This window comes from Zingiber officinale, chromosome 7A (assembly GCF_018446385.1).
Source record: "Zingiber officinale cultivar Zhangliang chromosome 7A, Zo_v1.1, whole genome shotgun sequence".
NCBI classification, from domain to species: Eukaryota; Viridiplantae; Streptophyta; class Magnoliopsida; order Zingiberales; family Zingiberaceae; genus Zingiber; species Zingiber officinale.
This window is the reverse complement of record NC_055998.1, coordinates 41,936,423-41,948,397: the sequence shown is the minus strand read 5'-3', so window position 1 is coordinate 41,948,397 and position 11,975 is coordinate 41,936,423. Positions and strand designations below refer to the sequence as shown.

The 11,975-nt window shown below is 40.5% G+C and overlaps 1 pseudogene; it reads left to right on the top strand.

Annotated features, from left to right (window-relative positions):
- Positions 1-3,829: 3,829 nt before the first annotated feature.
- LOC121999361 lies at positions 3,830-11,725 on the top strand (annotated as a pseudogene).
- Positions 11,726-11,975: the final 250 nt, after the last annotated feature.

The window sequence follows — 11,975 nt, the reverse complement described above, 5'->3', positions numbered from 1 at the left end:
TTTGTATGTCACGTTAGTGTGGACGTATACAAATTCAAACTTAAAGAGGAGATTTTATCCATTAATTTTATTATCTAACAAATAAAATTAATAGTTGGTCTTTCTTTGATCAAATATTTGATCAAAACTTTAAATTTAAAATAATATTGATTCCTCAAAATAATATCATTTAAATTCACCAACACCTCAAATACCGTGAATTTTGTATGCCACGTTAGTGTGAACATATACAAATTCAAACATTTGTAGGAGGAGGGTCTTACCCATTAATTATCTTATCAACCTTATATTACCTCAAGCACCATGAATATTGTATGCCACGTTAGTGTGGACGTATACAAATTCAATTATTTGTAAGAGGAGGTTTTACTCATTTTATTTTGTCAACATAACTTTATGACAAATAAAATTACCTCATACACCGTGAATTTTGTATGTCACGTTAGTGTGGCCGTAAAAAAATTCAAGCATTTGTAAGAGGGGGTTTCACCTAGCTTTATGACAAAATAATAGTTGGTTTTCCTTTGGTCACACAAAACAATAGTAGTGACTCCGTTGGGGAAGATGCTATTGAATGTGTCTAAGTGTATACCATTACTTGATACTTAGTCCATTAAATAGGATTATGCCCCTTCAGTTGGAGAAGATCACACGCTCCTAAATAATTTCCTATAACCATCCATAAAGGAAGTTTGATCTAGTGATCCGCAACGAACCCATCCATTGTGGAGGGAGGCACTCAGAGCCAACACGCAGGCTTGTTGCATCATTTACAAACCAGTAATGGAGACCGTGAAATTTTACTAATCCCTCTCCCAATTAGTTTTTAAAGGTGAGGATTTTTGACTATGCTAGCATACATCACATGCACACACAAACATCACAGTAAATAAAAGCAATAAATATGAAAATTAATTTTCTAACTATTATGGCCTTTTCCATCCCTGTCCTTCGTGTGCTGCCAGCCCTAGGGTTCATGCCATCAGGTCCATCGAGCTTCCTTTTCCGCTGCGTCTCTGGTCCTCCAATAGCACAACGCCTCGCAAGGATACGATCCGCGATAGAAAAAATAAAATTTTACATAGATCAATCCTATATTCCACAAAGGAATGTACAACAAGTCTAGATCGAACATAAATGTAAAATCCTAGGGCTAATACAGCTCCTGCTGTATTAGTTAAATACAATCATGCACACACAATAAAATATATTTGATATGTCCAAGGGTCCAATCACACACAATAACCATAAGCCATAATAGTTGGAGCCTGCAACCATAGAGTTAGCATATCCTACTATTATCCTGCCTAAATTATGTATGACATGTGCATAATTAAACTGAAAACCAAACACACAGAGGTAAACCCTAGCTCTGATACCAATTGTTGGTTGGTCATAGGAAGATCGTACCGGTTCCACTGTACAAAAATTTTGTACAAGTCTTGAACCTTTCCTAACATCCTATTTTGTTTTTTAGAAATTAAATTCGAAATCGCAAACAGAACTTAACATTATTGATTCCAAATTTAACTTATCTGTTCTTAATGGTTTATACTTGGATCACAAATGATGTTTAACATTATTGATCCAAATTCACCTATGTTATAAATTCAATTAAATATTAATTTCAAATATTGGCTTCCAGGACTGTATGGCTAGGTACTAGTCCTTCTTGGGTATGGGATCATCCACCACCGCCTAGACAAAGCCTTTTAAAGAAATCTAATATTTAATTTCCTTATATAACTCTAGGTTTAACCAAAAGGAACAATTGAATCACAAATTCAAAAAACAAAACAAAAGAAACACAACTTCGAATATCTAATCCAAAAATCTAGAATCTTTAGCCTCTTGAGTTTGGAATTCATACAAAGAAAAACTAGTATGATGCGGAAAAGAATTATTAGTTATACCTTTCTTTGTATGCAACGACCTCTTGATATTCTGCCATATTCCTCTTCTTATCTCGGACGTTGTGTGGGCAACGATCTACCGAGATGAGAACCACCCAAGCCCTTCTTCTTCCTTCTTGCAAGTTTCAGCCAAGCACTTTTCTTTGGGATGAAGAGTTTCGGCCACCACCACCAAGATCCAAGGGATGCTAGAAACAAAACCTCCTTTCTCTCTTTCTTCTCCTAGCTAGAATCGGCCACCAACAAAAGCTCCAAGAGAGGGATGAAACCGACCACTAAAGAAGATGAGAAGAGGAGAAGAGAAAGGTCTAGGGCCGGCCACAACCAAGGAAGAGAGGGAGGACAATAGAATAGATTTGTGTCTCATGAAGGCACCCCAACCCCCTCTTTTATATTCCTTGGTCTTGGTAAATAAGGAAAAATTAAATAAAACCTTCCTTATTTTCTTTGCCATGAAAAGGAAAATTTAATTGATTAAAACCAATTTCCTTTTTCTTAAATATCATGGTTGGCCACCTTAGAGCTCCAAGCAAGGAAAGTTTTAATAACACAAGAATTAAAACTTCCTTATTTGTTTTCAAAAATTTTTAAATAAAAATTTCTCTATTAATTTTCCCTTCATGGTTGGTTATAAAAGGAATTTTATAAATTAAAAATTTTCTATTAAAACATGTGGATGATTTCCAAAAAGGAAAGTTATCTTTCAAATTGAAATCTTCCTCTCAATCTACAAATAAGGAAAGATAACTAATCTTTTCTTAACTTTTGTAGAGACTTATAAAAGGAAAAATTTATAATTTTAAAACTCTCTTTTAAATCATGAGCATGGTTACAAAAAAGGAAAGTTTTCTCAAAATTAAAATCTTCCTTTCAATCTACAAATAAGGAAAGATATCAAATCTTTTCTTAATCTTTTATAGAAAGCTATAAAAGGAAGGATTTAAATTTTAAACACTCTTTTAAAACCATGGAATCCACATAAGAAAATTTTTTAAAAAATTAAAATCCTTTTAATTTGATGTGGCCGGCCACACCAAGCTTGAGTTCAAGCTAAGGTCGACCACACAATTTGGCTCATCCTATTTGCCTGGCCGGCCCAAGCCTGGGTTCCAACCTTACTTGGTCAGCCACCTTAGGATGGGAATTAATGTGGGTATAGGTGGGTATAATACTTTATAAATAAGAGGCTACGATAGGGGCCAAGAGGAGGAATTGGTTTTGGTCTCTCGATGAAATTAAGCTTCCCGTGTTTGCCCCGAAAACCCAACTTAATTTCATCAAAAATAATTCCTACCACTAAAGAATTATTATTGAACTACCACACCAATCCCAAATTATATTTTGGGCTCCTTCTTATTATGAGTGTGTTAGTCTCCCTGTGTTTAAGATGTCGAATGTCCACTAATTAAACGAGTTACTGACAACTCTCTTTAATTAATATCTTAGTCCAAGAGTAGTACCACTCAACCTTATCGTCATGTCAGGCTAAGTTCACCTGTAGGGTTTAACATGGCAATCCTTATGAGCTCCTCTTGGGGACATTATCAATCTAGATTACTAGGACACAGTTGTTGACCTCCACAAGTGTACGGATATGTCGTAAGTAATAATAAAATATATCGAATCTATAGGGACTAGAATAAGCACTAGAGATGTCTCAAAGCGAGTTAGCTAAACAACCAATCAATTGATTTACAAAATCTAATTGTAACTATGAAAGGTAAGCGAAGAAATAAAAGAATAAGAAACAAGAATAAGGGCAATGACAAAGGTATGTTCTAGAAGTTTTGGTTTCTTTGTAATGTTATTCAATGTAATGATCTACCAAATCTTATTTCTCAATTGTCCATCATTTGTAGAAGGTTACCAGTTCCTTCTTGCAATAGACAAACGACCTAGGACTAAAATATATCTAAATGCGATCAATTAGGAATGAACCCTATGTTGTCCTTACACAGGCTTGCCTATCACGTACGTCCCTTGGAAAATCAACATAGAAATCCACTACTTCTCAACCTCATCAAGATATAAGAATTAATGCATACAATCTATCCTACCCTCTTGAAATACCTAATTTCCCCTTCAAGATTACCCCTCAAACGTCCTTACACAGGCATGTTCCTGTCACGAACGTCTCTCATAAAATTGAATGAGGAATTACCTCTAAAAGATCCACAAGATATTCAAACATTCAATCAAGTATGGTAATAAAGCCCAAATCACAACTGTCACGCCCCAGAGGAGTTCCTGTCCGAAGAAATTTCGGCAGCACCTCCCCTGTACGGGTGACAATCTGAAGCATTTCTACAGGCATAATATACATCAGCCACAGGCGGCTGGAATATACACACAACCACGCAGTTATATATATATCATCAACCTACACGGCTGAAACAAAACCAATACAGTGGATAAACATAAAATACAAGCCCATACAAAACCAAATAAAACACTGCTAGCCGGCTAGGCTTACACTGCACAACTAAAACAACACTCCGAACACAAAACCGGAATACAATGCTAAGTACACAAATACATATACCAAAAATAACAATAAACAAAGGCAGAGACAAGTCTTCTGATGTGACGTAGGGACCGGCAGCCAGGATACTCCAAGCGTCTTCATAAATAACCTAGTACCTGAAAAAGATAGTGTCCACGGGGGTGAGTTCAACAACTCAACAGATACCTAGTTGACATGTATAGTAAACTATAACAACTAGTAATAACTATAGAGTACAGTCTCCTGAACAAAAGAAGGTAATGCATAATAGAAAAGGCTGAAGAGTACTGTACTCACCAGGGCCACCTATCAAAATAATCAGGTCGTCAGATCGGAAGTGTCATAAATCCTGTATGCATGTCAAACATATGCATCCATCCAAATGCAGCATATAAGTGCAGCAAACACAAGCAGTAAATGCGTATGATGCCAATGATGCGTCCTGGTCACCCCTGACGCCAGTCAGTCACCTCACACACAATAGTGAGGCCGAGTGGGTAGGGCTATGACAACCGTGCACTCTACCATCACTACACCTGATGAGTGAGTGAGTGAACGGGATGCTGTCGGAGTACTCCTGTCCTCTGACCCCAAATCATAAATGGGGGAGCTCAATGCTCTCATCTCCCGGTATACGATAACGGGGAGGTATCTCTGCCGGCTACCACGCTGAGTCACCTGACCAACGGAGCCAAACAGAGTCCACCGTCTGCCGGCTACTACGCTGCTACACTAAATGCCAGTGGAGCCAAACAGAGCGGAACTGTCTGCCGGCTACCACGCTGAGTCACCTGACAAACGGAGCCAAACAGCAGAACCGCCACACACCTGCCTGATATACCACTAATCCATGAGTGGTGGTGTGTGTAGTATATGTAACTGGCGATGCGCTCAACCATAGTGGAGCTAACAATCGCGCAGCATGCAATCATGATGCATGACACTAAGCATAGAAATAAACTAATCACATAACCATGTTCATATATATAAAATGAGTACCGTAATGTCGATGGTCAAATACCAAGATCTCAAGTACACAGGTCAGATAGGATATCAAAAACCTAGTTCCTGAACATAACAATCATGGTATGTCACTACCTATCTGAGCATATATATAATCATGTGGGCACTAGCATAAAATGCATAACAGGTGAGCAAACAAGCATGTAATAGGTATCCAGTAGTGACGTACCGAAACAATGATGAACATAATTATTACTAAAGGTTATAACCTACTAAGCATATCAACAAGACATTATCTAAAAGATAAGTCAAGGTACTCGCCTCCAATCGAAAAATCCAATCTAATCCGAACACGACGTCAAGATACTCGTCTCACGTCAAAGTCCTGTGTCACCAATATAAATATATTTTATTTAGCTACAATTCATAAGATTTTAAATAGCTAAATAAAATCTACAAGACTAGATTCTAAGCAATTAAATCTAATCACACTAATCATGCATCGACTAGTGATATACTAACCATTTAGTAATCTATATCATCTCCAATTCAACACATACCTAATTTATACTCAACAACCATTTACAACCTCCAATTCAAACCTACACATGATCATATAATCAAATCATACCTAAATCAATCCATTATCCACAACACGTATCAAATCCCTACAACATACCTCAAACTCACAGCCATAAACAAGGTGGGCCGCTGGAAATCCACCTCACTGCCCTAAAGCTTCTGTTGGCAACCACCTCAATATACAACCGTGCTTTTGCCGTTGGAACAAGAGGATGCTAGATGGGTTGCTACCGAAACCATGAACTCCCCCACAGTATACCATTCCTGCTGAAATCTTTCCCTACTACTCAATTAAATCAAAATGTAGGTCACAAATGCAACAACAATAACCTAAACTTACCTCAACAGGGACCTTGGTCAACAGCAAGGAAGAAGAGCAAGAACTGATTAGGAAATACAACAAAAGATTTATCAAACACTTCCCCTCCTAGTCCATCACCGGAAGAAGATTACAACAAGTAAAACCAATGTATCATCTGAAACACAAGGCAGCGCACCTACCTCAAAGACCACTGGTAGGTCATAGAGAAAAAGGGCTCGGCAGAACCTGATGGTCGTCGACCGTGAGTTGCAGAGGTGCGGCAATGGCTGTAAACCCACAACTAGGGCACGGGCTGGCAACACAATGAAGTCAGCGTCGGCTGCGGTGGCCGGTGGCAACTCAAAGGAAAGAAGGCTTGGTGGTGGTTCTTGGCGTCGGAGTAGGGCATCGGCTGAGGCTAGGGCAGAGGAGCGACTCGGCCGGCGGTGGCTCGCGGCGTCACAGTGGCCTCTACTCGACTAACTCGAGATGGAGGGTGGCAGCCGGTTTCCGGCTAGAGCACAGCGTGGAGGAGGCAGGCGGCACTGCGGTTGGCAACGCCGTCGAGTGGAGAAGCTGCGACCGAGAAGATGGCTAGGGCTCAAACGACGTCGGCCAGAAAAGGAAGAGGAATGGGAGAACCAGCGGAGGAAGAGAGGAAAGAAGGAGGAGGAGGAGAAGTGTGGCGCCGGTTAGGAGGAGACGGCGTCAAGGGATTAGGGCACGCACAGATTCGGCGGGGGAGGAAAGAAATAAGAGTAAAAGAAAAAGCAAATAAAAAGGAAAAGAAAAATAACTTTTCCTCACTTAAATGGGGTACCTTAAACATGCTTTCCCGGGACCCAGTTTTATCCCCGTGAAACTCGTCCATACGATCTCCGAAAAATTCCCAGAAAATTTTCAAAAATTCTAAAAAATTCTCTTATCAATATTCGCCTATTTTCGGTATTTTACATTCTCCCCCACTAATAAAAATTTGGTCCCCAAATTTCCTTATCTACCATCAGCAAATACTAACAACAAGCAAAGAGTATAAATGCTGAACGGTAAATTTAATCACATACCTCATGTGAACATATGGGGTATCGAGGTCGAATAGTATCCTCGAACTCCTAAGTAGCCTCCTCGTATGTATGATGCTGCCATCCGACTTTAACCAGCCGGATAGTTTTGTTCCGCAACTGACGCTCTTTCTGGTCTAGAATCCGTACCAGAATCTCCTCATAAGTGACGTCAGGCTGAACTGGAACTGGGATATCTGTCAGTACATGTGTCGGTCCGGGTACGTATCTCCTCAGCATAGACACATGGAATACGTCATGAACTCCTGCCAGGTCCGGTGGTGGTGCCAATAGGTAAGCTACCGCTCCAATCCTTTCTAAAATCTGGAAAGGTCCAATGTATCACGGAGCTAGCTTACCTCTGAAGCAAAATCTCTTCACTTCTTTCGCGGGTGAAACTCGCAGAAATACATGGTCGCCAATAGAGAACGCTAGGGGTCTGCATCTTTGATCAGCATAACACTTCTGGCGATCCTGCGCCTCTAACATCCTCCGTCTGATAATACGGACCAACTCTGCCTCATGCTGAGCTCTATGAGGTCCCAACAACTGGGCCTCCCCAACCTCTTCCCAAAGGGTGGGTGTCCGACAAGACCTACCATACGACGCTTCAAACGGTGTCATCCGGATAGCCGAAAGAAAACTGTCGTTGTAGGCGAACTCTACCAATGGCAGATGGTCCTCCCAACTGCCTCTGAAATCCAATAGACACAATCTCAGCAAATCCTCTAGAGTCTGAATGGTCCGCTCTGACTGTCCATCTGTCTGCGGATGGAAAGCTGTACTGAATCAGAGCTGTGTACCCAAGGCCTGCTGCAGACTCTGCTAGAAACGTGACGTAAACCGTGGATCTCTATCCGAAATGATACTCAACGGAACACCATGTAATCTGATAATCTCCCGGCAATACACATCTGTCAATCGATCCAGGAAATCAGTCTTTTGGATCGCTAAGAAATGCGCGGATTTGGTTAATTGGTCAACGATTACCCAAATCGCGTCATGGCCTCGTCGTGTCCTCGGCAAACCCACCACAAAGTCCATAGTAATATGTTCTCATTTCCACTCAGAAATAGGAATCCGCTGAAGTAATTCGGCAGGTATCTGGTGCTCATACTTCACCTGCTGACAAACCAGTCTTTCTTCATACCGTTCCACCAATAAGAACGTCTCAAATCTCGGTACATACGGGTACCGCCTGGGTGGATTGCAAATCGAGAGTGATGAATCTCCTGAAGTAACTCTTGTAAGACCGGATGAGACTGAGGTACGCACAATCTGCCTCGGGAGTATATAATATCCTCCTCGTCTCGGGTGAACTCGGTCTGCTGCCCGGAATCTATCTGGCTGCAAATAAATTACAAATACTGATCAGCAGCCTAGGGCTCTCGTATCCTCATCCTGATCAATGACTGAGCAACCATGGTAACCAGAGTACCCTGCTCTGTCTGTCCTTACCCCTCAAGGCCCAACTCGGAGAAACCTTGAATCAAGTCTGTGACCACAACTCGGCGGCAAGCTAAAGTCCCTCTGGACTTCCTGCTAAGTGCATCGACAACCACATTAGCTCTCCCTGGGTGATAGCTAATGGTACAATCAAAATCCTTCAGGAACTCCATCCATCTCCTCTGTCGGAGATTAAGTTCCTTCTAAGTAAAACAGATATTTGAGACTCTTATGGTCAGTGAGAATCTCAAATGTAACGCTATATAAATAATGTCGCCAAATCTTCATGGCAAACATAATGACGACTACCATATCGTGCTTCATCAAAACAGCGCTCAAACCCTGAATAGATGCGTCGATGCAGAGGACATATCCGTCCTCTCCAGAAGGTAAAAATTCAAAAATCAGAGCCGACACTAGTCTCCGCTTCAGCTCCTAGAAGCTGGTCTTATCATCCTCAGTACAAGTGAATTTCATGCCTTTCTAGGTCAGGCGTGTCAGTGACATAGCTATCCGAGAGAAACCCTCAACGTATCTCCGGAAATATCGAGCCAAACAAAGAAAGTTGCGAGCCTCTTCTATAGACTCCGTCTACTTCCAACAGCAACAACCTCGATCTCCTGTGGAACCACGGTATACTCCTACTGGTGACCGTGTGTCTCAAAATCTCATAGAAGACAATCAAAATGCGCACTACTGATCTTCACCTCTAGACGTTTCCATCGAAACATCTCTAGAACTATGCAAAAATGATGTGCGTGCACTACAACAAAATCGCTCATAGACATCAGTGGAACAACAACGGTTTTAGGCTAAAACCGATGTCTTTGAGTATTTTACACCGGTTTTTCTAAAAACCGGTGTCTATGAGCGCAGATTTTAGCTCATAGACATCGGTTTTTTAGGCGATGTCTATGAGCGCCCTTTTTTCGTTAATAGACACCGATTTTAACATCGATTTTTAAAATCCGATGTTAATGAACCCAAATAAAATATTTTAATTTTCCCCACAAGCCAAAATCTACACACTGTGAATTCCCTCCAAACCTAAATCTTTATCCCGTCCCTTCCTCCGCGCGACCATCTCTCTCGCGATAACCTAAACCGAGACATCTCTCTCAGCCTAAACCTAAACCTCCGACCATCTCTCTCAACCACATCTCCCTCTTCCCCCCTTCCTAGATCCTCTCCCGATCAGGATCAAGACACGACGAACTTGCTTCTCCGTCCAACCACACCGCATCTCCTCCAACTCCTCCATTTGGTTGAGAAGAGGAGGCCTTCTTCGCATTTCGATAGTTTTTCCTTCATCCATCTCCGGTCCAACATTCACTGTCATCGTTGGAGTCCTTCTTTACATTCCGAAATTTTTTTTCTTTATCCATTGTCGCTACTGAAGTTCTTCCTCATCTTCAATAATTTAGCAGGTGGGTTAAGTCAAAATGGGTCGGTGCCACAATTATCAAGGCTATAGATAATACGCTACCTTCGTCCTCGAGCGAAGTGGCAGTGAGCGACGCCTCGCCATCGACGAGACCAACCTCTTCGAAACCCTAGGCGGAATCCAGCCCTTCATCGATCTCTCAACCAATTTCTACAACAGGTGAGCCGATCTACCTACCTCTTCCTCCGCGGCCCTCTCCGTTCGTTGTAGATGCTCGATTGATTATGACCATCTCTGATTTTGTTAACACAGATGGTTGGTAGGGTTTTCGCTGATGAGGAAGAGTGGGTTTCTGATCTATCTTTTCGAATTCGAAGAAGGAGGACGCGATTTAGAACCAGTACGAGTTCTTCGTTCAGAGGATGGGAGGCCCTATTCTATATTCCCAGAGGAAAGGTGAAGGGAACTTGTTCTTTTGATGTCTGATAGCTTCTTCTGAAACTTGCACTATTTGTTTCACCTTTTAAAGTAGCAAAATCATTTAGCATCTGCCAAATTTATCATTTTATATTTGTTTTATATGATCAGAATCTTACACAAATTGATTATTGTGATGATATTCGTATCATTGTAATTTCATATGACCTCTTAAATATTCTATTCTCTTTTGTAATCACCTTGTGTTCAGGATTTGTTCATTGAGCCTTTAGGAGAATGGTGGTTAGGAAGTACAAGAATGGTTGGTGTCCTACTTTGATGCATACTGAGATATTGTTATACCGATCATATCTCTGGTGTTTCGGTTATGTGATTATATCAAAAATAGTCACATAACTGAAACACCTGAGTTCGTGCATTTGAATTTATTATGAATAATTAATTTTAGTTTGTGGATATGCTGCTATATTTAGACCAGTATTATGGAGTTTGATGCAACAAAAGGCATGTTTTATTCATTTGGTAAGGAAATCATAAGAACAATTTAGTATCTGGACTCAGCTGATACAGAAGAAAAAATCTGAAAAATATACAAGAAATTGATACATCCATCTCTCTCTATAGATTCCAGTTCTAAGTTTGCTTCTGTAATGAAGGGAAACCTTTGGCTGAATTGTTGCAACACGGTTTCGTTTGAATCAATCATTATTGCAGGTCATCCAGCTCTGATCGGACGACATGCACCATTCCCTGTTACACACCAAGCTGCTGAGAGGTGGTTGCACCACATGCAACAAGCACTCGATAGCACCATGAGCATCGATCCTAATTCAAAAGTCAAAATGATGAATTTTTTCAGGCACATATCAACCCACACTGTGTCTTCCTTTGTTGATGATATGAATACTATTATTATCTTTATTATTTAGGCTGGCTTTCAGGCACACTGCTTACTTTCTCGTGGGTGGGAATGAGATGACAAGGCAAAGGCAACAAGTTCTCAATGTAAGCATGCAGCAAATGGACTTTATTTATGTGTTTTATTAATTTAGATTTTATCATTTTTTGTTCTTTGCTGTAGTGAACAAAGTATTTTTTATTCTAATCTGTCAACAGATGCTTGTGGAGTCTTGAAGGTTCTATTCTTGGTATGCCGAAGCAAAAAAACAAAGTTGGATTATTTTGATCAAGTTCATCAAACTAAAATTCTTGTTATTCTTCTGTGATACTAATAGGTGTTGCATTTTCAAAGCATCTAGTGCAGATCTATGCTTTTAATTTAAATGAAGAATTACGACAACATTTGGAGGTCAGTTAATAGTTATGGTGTTTGGCAACCATATATATGATGATGATGATAGCATCTTGTTCTGCAGATTGATGC